Source organism: Zingiber officinale, chromosome 4B (genome assembly GCF_018446385.1).
Source record: "Zingiber officinale cultivar Zhangliang chromosome 4B, Zo_v1.1, whole genome shotgun sequence".
Taxonomy (NCBI): Eukaryota; Viridiplantae; Streptophyta; class Magnoliopsida; order Zingiberales; family Zingiberaceae; genus Zingiber; species Zingiber officinale.
This window is the reverse complement of record NC_055993.1, coordinates 66,184,027-66,194,378: the sequence shown is the minus strand read 5'-3', so window position 1 is coordinate 66,194,378 and position 10,352 is coordinate 66,184,027. Positions and strand designations below refer to the sequence as shown.

Below are 10,352 nucleotides of genomic sequence, written 5' to 3'. Positions count from 1 at the left end.
GCATGCAATGACATGATGCGAATAATGCAACAGTCATCATATATATATAACAGGAAATCAGGTATGCTACATGAATCCGCATGCTCAATACTAAGCATAAATAAACAGTAATCAAAGCAGGTAAACATGGTATCAGGTGTCCATATATCCAATACCTACTATCTAATGTCTGGTATCTAGTATCCAATCCTAGTATTATAGTATCTGCTAAATATCATGAATAGCAACGAGAGACTGTATAGATACAGAAACGAGTAGCTCAAAGATTGAGTAGATAAAGTATCAAGCACAAGAAATAAGACGAGTGGAGTCGGGATAAATACTACGTATATGAAACTAACTCATGCACTAGGATCAATATCTAAAGAAACAAGTCAAGAAGTACCCGCCTTAATTGTAGGCTGAATCAGACGCCAACCTCGTCACGATGCTCGTCCCGATCAAAGTCCTGTGTCAGCGTATCAATTTTAGCTATATATATATATATATGCAACTAATGAGCTGTACTAGTGTACACGACAGATAAATTGGTTCCAAGTTCCATTTATTATCCAAACGCAACCACACTGAACTACTAATACCCAAACCACACTCCGAGTTTACATTCTCTATTCCCACACTCCAGCAAAACCTTAACCTTGCTAAATTTGCTACATCACCATATACAAATAAACATCTACTGAACAAGGTTATCACCTCCTTAAATAAAACCAACAACTATCAATCATCTGAGCATCCAACAAAACAACTTCCCATTTGCTTCCAATATTCCAATCTCTAACAAAATCAACATACCTTACCTAACTCCCCGCTGTTGACTCACTGCCCGTAGGTGGAATCGTCGGCACAAGCACAATGGTGCTGCTCACTACCTCAAATTCACCATTCAGAGCCTCCACGAGACTACAAACCAAAGCAATCTCACTGATCAGTACCCCATTCAAACAAAATTCACTACCTAGGTCTACAGATCAAATTCCTGGAGTTGTGGAGACCTTACCTACTGTTTCCCGGAGGCAAACCAGCTGCTGGAAGTCGTGGCCGAGCCCCTCTCAGTGAGCCACTGCCAAAACAACATCTAACTCAATACAATCCTCTCAACCTAGCATCAATTCACAGATCTTCATAGCTAAGAAACCCTAATCTACACCATCCTCACCTCAATTTACCTCCGCGACAGCATAAACCACCGGCGGTAAGGCGAAATCCGATGAACTCAGCTCAATACTATAGCCCGGGAAGGCGAGATAACTGCCGGGGTACCAATCCTCGCCACCCTTGATCTCTGAAACCGGCGATACTCCCTCTGGATCTCTTGAGTTCGGATCTGCTCCTCCTGCCCTTCGCTCCTTGCACGAGGCCGTAATCCGAAGAGAGGAAGGGGTAGAGGGTCGGGGTAGAGGACTGGAGGCTTCGGCGAGGCTTCGCTGAACTCCGCGTCGCCGTGAGCTCGGGTGCGAAGTGCCGTCGCGGCGCTGGGTCGACGGTTTCGGGAGAAGAAGTCACGAAGGAAGGAGGGATCGACGTTTTTAGGGCTTCGGTAGGGGGTTACTGTAGCTTCTTATAAAGGTAGGGTTTAATTTCTTCCCAACCCTTAATTAGCCCTTCTCTAATGATGATTTCCAATACCATCTTAAGCCCAATAATTTATCCCCTTAAATACGGTCATACGTCCTCCAAATAAATCCAGAAAAATGTCCAAAAATTTCCTTAAATCATTATAGGTTATTTTATTTTGTCGTATCTCACAGTAGATATTCTCAAGCGCTAGAATAGGGTAATGCCCTGAGAATCCTATCATGGTTTACCCCTGTCACTAGGGCATCTCGGCAAATCTTGAGGACATAACTCTAACTGGTAAATTAAGAATAGTGAGTAGAGCTAAGCCTGGTCTCTTGCTCCCTTAGGGAGAATCTGCCTTCCTCTTAAGGAGCTATTCTAGATGTCCATGAACGGGTAACCCCTATCACTGGGGCCCCTCGGGTGTAAGATCTAGAGGTAATCCTCTATGAGGCTGACAAGTTCTTCTCAATCAAAAGTAAGCAATTAACGATTAAAACAAAGTATGAAAGTTCATCCAACAATTCGAGTTTTACATCAATCCATACCATGACTACTCCCTAATCCTAGAACAAGGGATCTACTCCATGAATGCTAGAGAGATATCTGAAAACATAGTATAGACAAACATACAAGTCTTAGCAAGTAAGAAGGAATATGCTTATCGGGTGTCGAAGAGTGGCCTTCAGATCCAACTCTCAGCTTCTGGAGTTGATATGGTGGTGGAAGTTCGCTGAACGACGGTCCAAAGCAGCGTAGAATTGCTCCAAGATCTTTTTCTCCCTGACGGCTCTCCTCCCCCCTTGGCAAAAAGGGTAAAAACCCTTATATAGCCTTAGGATTTGGTCGCGGCGGCACAGTTGTGCCCTCCTCCGATTCTGTGCGTGGCTGCACGGCCGTGCAGGGTCACACGGCCGTGTAGCCCTTGGGCTCTGTCTCCTGGGGCACGACCGTGCAAGGGTGCACGACCGTGCAAATCTCCTTCTCTGCCTAGGGTGGCACAGCCGTGCAGGGTCGCACGGCCATGTGTTGACTAGTCACTGTTTTGGTTGCACGACCGTGCAGGGTTGCACGGCCGTGTGCTCTTCCTCTCTTGTTTGGCCACACGGGCATGCAGGGTTGCACGGTCGTGTTGTCTGGTTGGTTCCGATGCATCAATACTCTCCGTTCAGGCTCCGAAAATCTTTCCTGTCAACATAAAACCAAACAAAGAGCAGATATCCGAACAAGACAATAGATATGACGAATACAAGATAAAAGATGCGATCATGTGAAGAATATATGTGCATAAGTCAAGTGAATGTGCGCTAAAATATGCGTAAAAGATCATAATATTTGCACACATCACACCCCCAGACTTGAACCTTTGCTTGTCCTCAAGCAAAATGCTACAAACTATGTTCATGAAGTCCTGCAGTGTTTCATAATTCTTAGTGCATTCGCCTAACTTTATCATCCAGTTTCACTGATAAGCATGACTGTGGAGTAACCTAAGTATGGCCTAAACATAAGTCCTCTGTGCTCGGTGCAACAAGTAGCTCAAGCTCTCCATGTTTCCATTCTCTGTCCTAGTTAAGTCGTTATACAATTGAGTTCCTAATGTTCCCGATGATAGGCACTTACCTGCCACACACTTGGTTCGTTTTCCTTAAATTACGTAAGGTCTCAAAGGGTACTTCTCAGAATCAAGAGAAACATAACATTCATTTTCCCAGTAACCTAACTCGATCTCAAAGTGGTGAATTGTTAGTTTTCAATCACGACAACTATTTTTTATCCCTTATTTTTTTATTATATTTTTATATAGTGCTATAGAGGTGTAGAACTTATTACACATGCGATGTATATGTTGGGATTTAGATTTTTCCGAATGAGCTTCCATGATCCGAGGTTATCCAGTAACCAAAATGTAAATAAGGAATCACCATGGGAACACAAGTACTAAACAATTTGGATGAATCATAACTATTTCAAAAGTATGTCTACCATTCAAGCTTAAGTACTTAAGTGTAGTGAAAATAAGTCCTTAAGGTTAGGCCAAAAACTTATACCGAACTCCATACAATACTTAGCTTATTTCATGCTACTAAAGATAGAAAAAGGAGATACACTAAACATACTAACACAATTTGGACCATTCATGAACTAAGAGAATGCTAGACATTTTGCTATTGGACAAGTGGCCGAAGAAGTAGACGGTTGATGTTCTCAAATAATGTGCAAACAGAAACAAATAAAATGCAGATAGGTAAAACTAAACTAAACAGATAAAAGAAAGCAAATAACATATGCAAAAACAAAAGAAAAACTCTCAACCAGACTCAGGTTGTGCAACAACACCCCCCCAGACTTAGACTTTTAATCACCTCGATGAAATTAATATAGTGGCGGGGGTGGGGGATAAGGAGGTCCCTGATGTGGCCCCGGGGGAAATCTAGGAAATCCAGGGAGATGGCCTATGTGCTGATGATATTGATACAAAGCATCTACTTGCTGTCGAGTGATATCCATATCATCCATAAAGTTCCTCATTCTCTCCTAATCCACCTCATAATCTTGTACGAACCCCGTTACCTGATTATGGAAGTCTCTAGTGAACTAAAAATGATCTCGCACCTCCCTAAATTGGTCATCAGAAAGCTTGAAGCGACCCTCCAACAACTATTGTTGGGCATTGTGCTTCTCGTGAAGAGATTCTAAGGAGGTACGGAAGTCAGAGAAATCAAAACTAGAGGGTCCCGTGCCATAGGCAAAAGAGTGCCTAGGAGGTTCCGAATGTCTGGAAGGTTGCGGGAAACCCGATGGCGAGGGTTCCTGGTGATACTCGGGTTCTTCTACTATGGGAGGTACATTCTTGGGGGTTGGATCAGTGATCACCCAATTTGCAGGATTGCGAACTGAAGTGCGCTCGGGATAAGGAAGGGGTAGAGGGAAACCAAAGGCCCTAGGAAAGGCAAACTCATTCTCATCCCGACAAATCATTTTCATTGCAAGACAAGAATCGATGTCGATCTTATCATTGCCATGAATAACCTCTAGTCCATCAAGCTCACAACCTAAATTATGTGCTATTGGAGTAATCAATCCACCAAATACAATTGTCCCCGAAGACGCCCTAGCTGCCCTTACTAAGGTTTGAAGGAAATGGAAACCAGAATCAAAATCAACTTTCTTCAACATTGCCCAAAGACAATAGAGTTCAATCTTTTTAATCACCCCATCACTATCTTCTCGAGCAAAAATTATTTTTCTCATCACTCAGTGCATGTATCTAAAGGTCAGGTTTTGCATGCGGGATACCTTGGCTCTAGAGGGTTCATAAGGGTCATTCGATCAGGTTATTGACCTCCAAAATTCATTCCATCTAATCCCACTATCAAATCCTTGGGAACCTCCATTAGGTAAACCAAAACAATCATTAAAATCATTAAAAGTCCACCGAACTTCTTTGTTCATCATCCTAAAAGTTATGATTCCTATGTAGTCCTCTTCAGATGAATATTTAACATCAATCGAACTCAAAAATTCAAGGACTAGACGAGGGTAAGTCGGTGCATGACAGTACATTATATCATTCCAATCCAAAGAGCTAATCATCCAATCAATATCATCCCTAATCCCTAGCATATCCATAGTGGCAGGATCCATATATTTCGTGCATACAATTTTCCTAGCGACAAGGTTATCATATCTAGCTTTTTTATCTTGATTTCTAAAAACAATATTAAATGTATTTTCGTTACCTTCGTCGCGTGCTACCCTCTTCCCTTTGCCTCTTGATGATGAAGCTTTCCCTTTGCCTTTGTCACCTTCCGGTGCATCTCCTTCTCCAGATCCACCACTTCCTCGACGAAGTCTCTTCAAGATCTGCGACATGGTGAGCTTAGAATTCTGTGGAGATAATTCCTTAAGGATAGGAGCAGGGGAGAGGAGAAATAGGGGATTAGCTACTTTTTCCAAAGTTTTGGCTTGGGAATGTATTAGATCTAGATGTAGATCTAAGGAAAAGTGGACTCTAGAGTGAGAAATTAGGGTTGGCTGAGGTATGATGTAGAGGGAGAGAGTTTTGGGGGAGGAGGAAGTAGAGGTTAGGGTTTCTTGGAGGTGTGGCGGCGTCGCACGTGCTTGGGCACGACCGTGTCTTATAGACACGGCCAGGTTAGGTCGGGTGTTGAACGACCGTGCCGAATGACATGACCTCCTCCTTTATCCTCTCGGCTGTGGACACACGGTCGTGCCGAGTGGCACAGCCCAGATCTCCTTCGCCTCTGGTTTCTCCACACGGTCGTGCCTGATGGCACGGCCAACCCCCTTTTCTTCTCGGCTCAGGCCACACAACCGTGCTGAGTAGCACGACCTATGGCTTTTGCTCCTCTGTCGGCTACGCACGGTCATGCAAGGTTGCATGACCACCTCCTTTTAGCTCGGGATGACTCGTCTTTCGTTATTTCGGTTCCTCCGACGCCTCAACGCCTATGAACTGCTCACGACCAGCTCATGGAGGCCATGCACATACTGAAAAGGAACAATAAAAAATAAACACTTGACTAAACTTATTAAAGAAACAAAACACATAATAGAATGATCAACTAAAATGAAAAGGGAAAACCCTTGGGTTGCCTCCCAAGAAGCGTTTGTTTTAAGTCTTTAGCTCGACCCCGTTTCGGTCAGTGCAGGCTAAACCCATGGAAGCACGGCTCTCCTCCTAAGGTTAGTGTTCCAGTCTGCGCCTTTAGCTTTGCTCGCATAGGACATATATACTTCTTGTCGTCCGTGGGAGGGGAACTCTCTTGAAAGGTGCGCTCCTAGGCTTCGCGTGCATCTATCCTGCTAGGATTTCCTTGAGAAAAGAGACGCGGTTAGAAGGGTTGGACAAATCAAATTCAATTCTTTCTTTACCGATCTCCAATGATAGCTTGTGATTCTTCACATCAATGAGGGTTCTTGCTGTGGCGAGGAATGGTCTTCCAAGGATTATCGGTATTTTGGGGTCCTCCTTCATATCCATAATGATGAAGTCCGTGGGGATGACACAACCCCCCACTTCTACTGGCACGTCTTCCACTATACCCATTGGGTATCTACATGAATGGTCAGCCAAATGTAGTGTCATAGTAGTCAGTTTAATGCTCTGGAGTCCCAACTTCATGCACAGAGAGTACAGGAGTAGGCTGACACTAGCTCCCAAATCGCAGAAGGCTTTCGGTATGAGTTCAGAGCTAATTTTGCACGGTATGGAGAAACTTCCTGGATCTTGAAGTTTTGGTGGGGAATTCGCCATAAAAAAGAGCACTGCAGCCCTCTGTCAATGCTATGTCTCGAAGTTGCCTTTTTACCTTCTATTGGATAAGATTTTCTTTAAAAATTTTGCGAACTTTAACATCTGGTGCAGCGCATCTAACAATGGTACCTCAACACAAATCTATTTAACCTTTTTCAGAAACCGATGAAACTCTTCATCTTTTTGGGATGCTATAAGCTTCTGAGGAAACGGGATCATCTGATTCTGTGGGGTAGTCTGACAAGCTTCTCCAATCTTTTTAGTACCCTCTTCTCCATCCCTATTTTGAGTCTGATTGGGCATTAGGAGAGTGGGTTCCTTTTCTAAGTCAAGCTCCATCTGAGTAATGATTTGAGGGTTTCCCACAGTACGTCCGCTCCGCAGCTCAATGCGATTGCAATGTTCCACCGGATTTAAATTTGATTTCCCTGGGAATGTACCTTGTGCTCTTGAGACGGACTGAGCTATCTGGGCTATCTGGCTGTCTTTCATCTTCTGGTGTTTTTCTGAGTTCTCCAGCCTCTAAGTCAGTTGTTTGATCTCGCTCCTCATCTCCTTTTGCTGTGAGAGAGCTTCCTCAAGCATCTTTTCAATCCTAGACAGCTGTGTAGGTTGCTGCTGTTGATGAGTCTGTTGTCCAGGTTGGTAGGTATGATGTGCAGGCCCCTAGTCCTGATTATTTCGGTATGAAAAGTTGGGGTGGTTCCTCCATCCGGGGTTGTATGTGTTGGAGTACAGATTGTTTTGCCTCTGATTGTAGCATGTTATTGCATCGCATTGCACAAGCTGGTTTATCTGTGCCTGCATTGGCCCAAGGGGGCAAGTATCTTGAGCGTGGTCCGCACTTCCACAGATGTTGTAAGCACAAACTATTGCATTAGCTGTGTTGCTACCCATGGCTTCAAATTTCTTAGTCAGGGCGTCCAGCTTCGCAGACATGAGTGTGAATGCATCCACCACGAATTTTCCTGACACCTTCATCTGATTTCTTGAGAAAGCACCGCTAGATCTTTAAGATGCCTACTGATGGTGGTTTAGTGCCACATTTTCTATTATCTCTTCAGCTTCATCAAGGCTTTTGTTCATCAGTGCTCCTCCTGCCGCAGAATCCAATGATACCTTCGTGTGATAATTTATTTCATTGTAGAAGGTGTGTAGAACTAGCCACTTCTCAAGGCCATGATGGGGACACTATCTCGGCATGCACTTGAACCGGTCCCAGGCTTCAAATAGGGATTCTGAGTCTATCTGCTTGAAACTGGCAATCAGGTCCCTCATGTGGACAGTCTTACTTGGGGGGTAGAACTTGTCTAAGAATTTCTGCTCACATTGCTCCCAAGACGATATGCTATCTACTGGTAGAGAATTCAGCCACTACTTGGCCCTGTCTTTCAGAGAGAATCCGAAAAGAAGCAGTCTCACCAATTCTGGAGGAACCTCATTCACCTTCATCGTGTCACAAATTTCATAAAACAACTCTAGATGATGATTCAGGTCTTCGTGTGGCCCCCCTCCGAATTGATTTTGCTGGACCATGTGGATTACTGCGGGCTTGATCTTAAAGTTGTCAGCATCGATGGGTGGTCGGGTGATACTGGATTGGACCCCTCATGCATATGGTGTCGCATAATCTTTCAGTAGTTTATTGGCCATTCCTGAGGATTCTTTTGCTGCTTAGAAAGCTTTCTGTAAATTTCTTCTCCTTAGAAAGGTCCTGTCAATCTCTGGATCCAATGGTAGCAGCTGTCCTGAAAGGTTAGCTCTACGCATGCAGAAGAAAAGAGAATAAGATAGAAAATATGACAGCAAGAAATAAAAAAAAAAATGAATGCAGTAAGGAAGAAGAGTGAAAATATTTTATTAATAGTAGATTTTTTTTTATATGCAGAGAATAAAGAAAACAAAGCCTAGTCTAATCCAATATGCCTTAGCTAGTGTTATGGACATAGTCCCCGGCAACGACGCTAAAAATTTATTACGCTTCCGCAAGTGCACGGATTCGTCGTCAGTAATAAAAATATCGATCCCACAGGGACTTGCTATAAGCACTAGCAATCGCTCACTTATGGTTAGCTAGACTACCAACGGTCTTGATCAGGCTAAGGGAAAAGAAAGGTCGAGGGAGAGAGTCGAGAGTCACAAGGTCGAAATATTCACTTGGTGATGAGGAGTTCTAGGGGGTCAGTTTCGTCGTGGTAGTATTGATGTGTCTCGGTTTGTCTTACTCTCGCTGTCCTTATTCCTACTATTATCGGAAGCTAAGTAGGTATTCTCAAGCGCCAGAATAGGGTAATGCCCTAAGAAGTCCTGCCACGATTTACCCCTGTCACTAGGGCACCTCGGCAAATCTTGAGGACATAACTCTAATTGGTAAATTAAGAATAGTGAGTAGAGCTAAGCCTGATCTCTCGTTCCCTTGGGGAGAATCTGCCTTCCTCTCAAGGAGCTATCCTAGATGTCTGTGAACGGGTTACCCCTATCACTAGGGCCCCTTTGGTGTACGATCTAGAGGTAATCCTCTACGAGGCTGACAAGTTCTTCTCAATCAAAAGTAAGCAATTAATAATTGAAACAAAGCATGAAAGTTCATCCAACAAGTATAAACACAATTCGAGTTTTACATAAATCCGTACCATGACTACTCCCTAATCCCAGAACAAGGGATCTACTCCATGAATGCTAGAGAGATATCCAAAAACATAGTATAGACAAATATACAATTCTCAACAAGTAAGAAGGAATATACTTATCGGGTGTCGAAGAGTGGCCTTCGGATCCAACTCTCAACTTTTGGAGTTGATGTGGTGGTGGAAGTTCACTGAACGGTGGTCCAAAGTGGCGTAGAATTGCTCCAAGATCTTTTTCTCCCTGTCAGCTTGCCTCCCCCCTTGTCAAAAAGGGTAAAAACCCCTATATAGCCTTAGGGTTTGGCCGCGGCGGCACGGCCGTGTAAGGGTGGCACGACCGTGCCCTCCTCCGGTTCTGTGCGTGGCTGCACGGCCGTGCAGGGTCGCACGGCCGTGTAGCCCTTGGGCTCTGTCTCCTGGGTTTCCTTCTCTGCCTGGGGTGGCACGGCCGTGTAGGGTCGCACGACCGTGTGCTAACTGGTCACTATTTTGGTTGCACGACCATGCAGGGTTGCATGGCCGTGTGCTCTTCCTCTCTTGTTTGGCCACACGGTCGTGCAGGGTTGCACGACTGTGTTGTCTGGTTGGTTCCGATGCATCAATACTCTCCGTTCAGGCTCCGAAAATCTTTCCTGTCAACATAAAACCAAACAAAGAGCAGATATCCGAACAAGACAATAGATATGACGAATACAAGATAAAAGATGCGATCATGTGAAGAATATATGTGCATAAGTCAAGTGAATGTGCGCTAAAATATGCGTAAAAGATCATAATATTTGCGTACATCAATGGTAATTAAATTTGTTTGATTTTATTTTGTTTTTAATGTTAGAATTTAGTTTACACATTTATTTTGGTTTGAGTTGTTTGATTTTGTTTTG

General features: G+C 43.9%; 1 long non-coding RNA gene and 1 pseudogene across 1 annotated transcript; one reads left to right on the top strand and one right to left on the bottom strand.

The window, feature by feature from the left end:
- Positions 1–874: 874 nt before the first annotated feature.
- Positions 875–1,176, bottom strand: LOC121977581. Its single transcript, XR_006110943.1, has 3 exons — positions 1,160–1,176; positions 1,001–1,063; positions 875–903 (listed from the first exon to the last, which is right to left on the bottom strand). It is a non-coding gene; the product is annotated as an uncharacterized LOC121977581 (long non-coding RNA).
- A 6,839-nt stretch (positions 1,177–8,015) lies between these two features.
- Positions 8,016–8,087, top strand: LOC121978917 (annotated as a pseudogene).
- Positions 8,088–10,352: the final 2,265 nt, after the last annotated feature.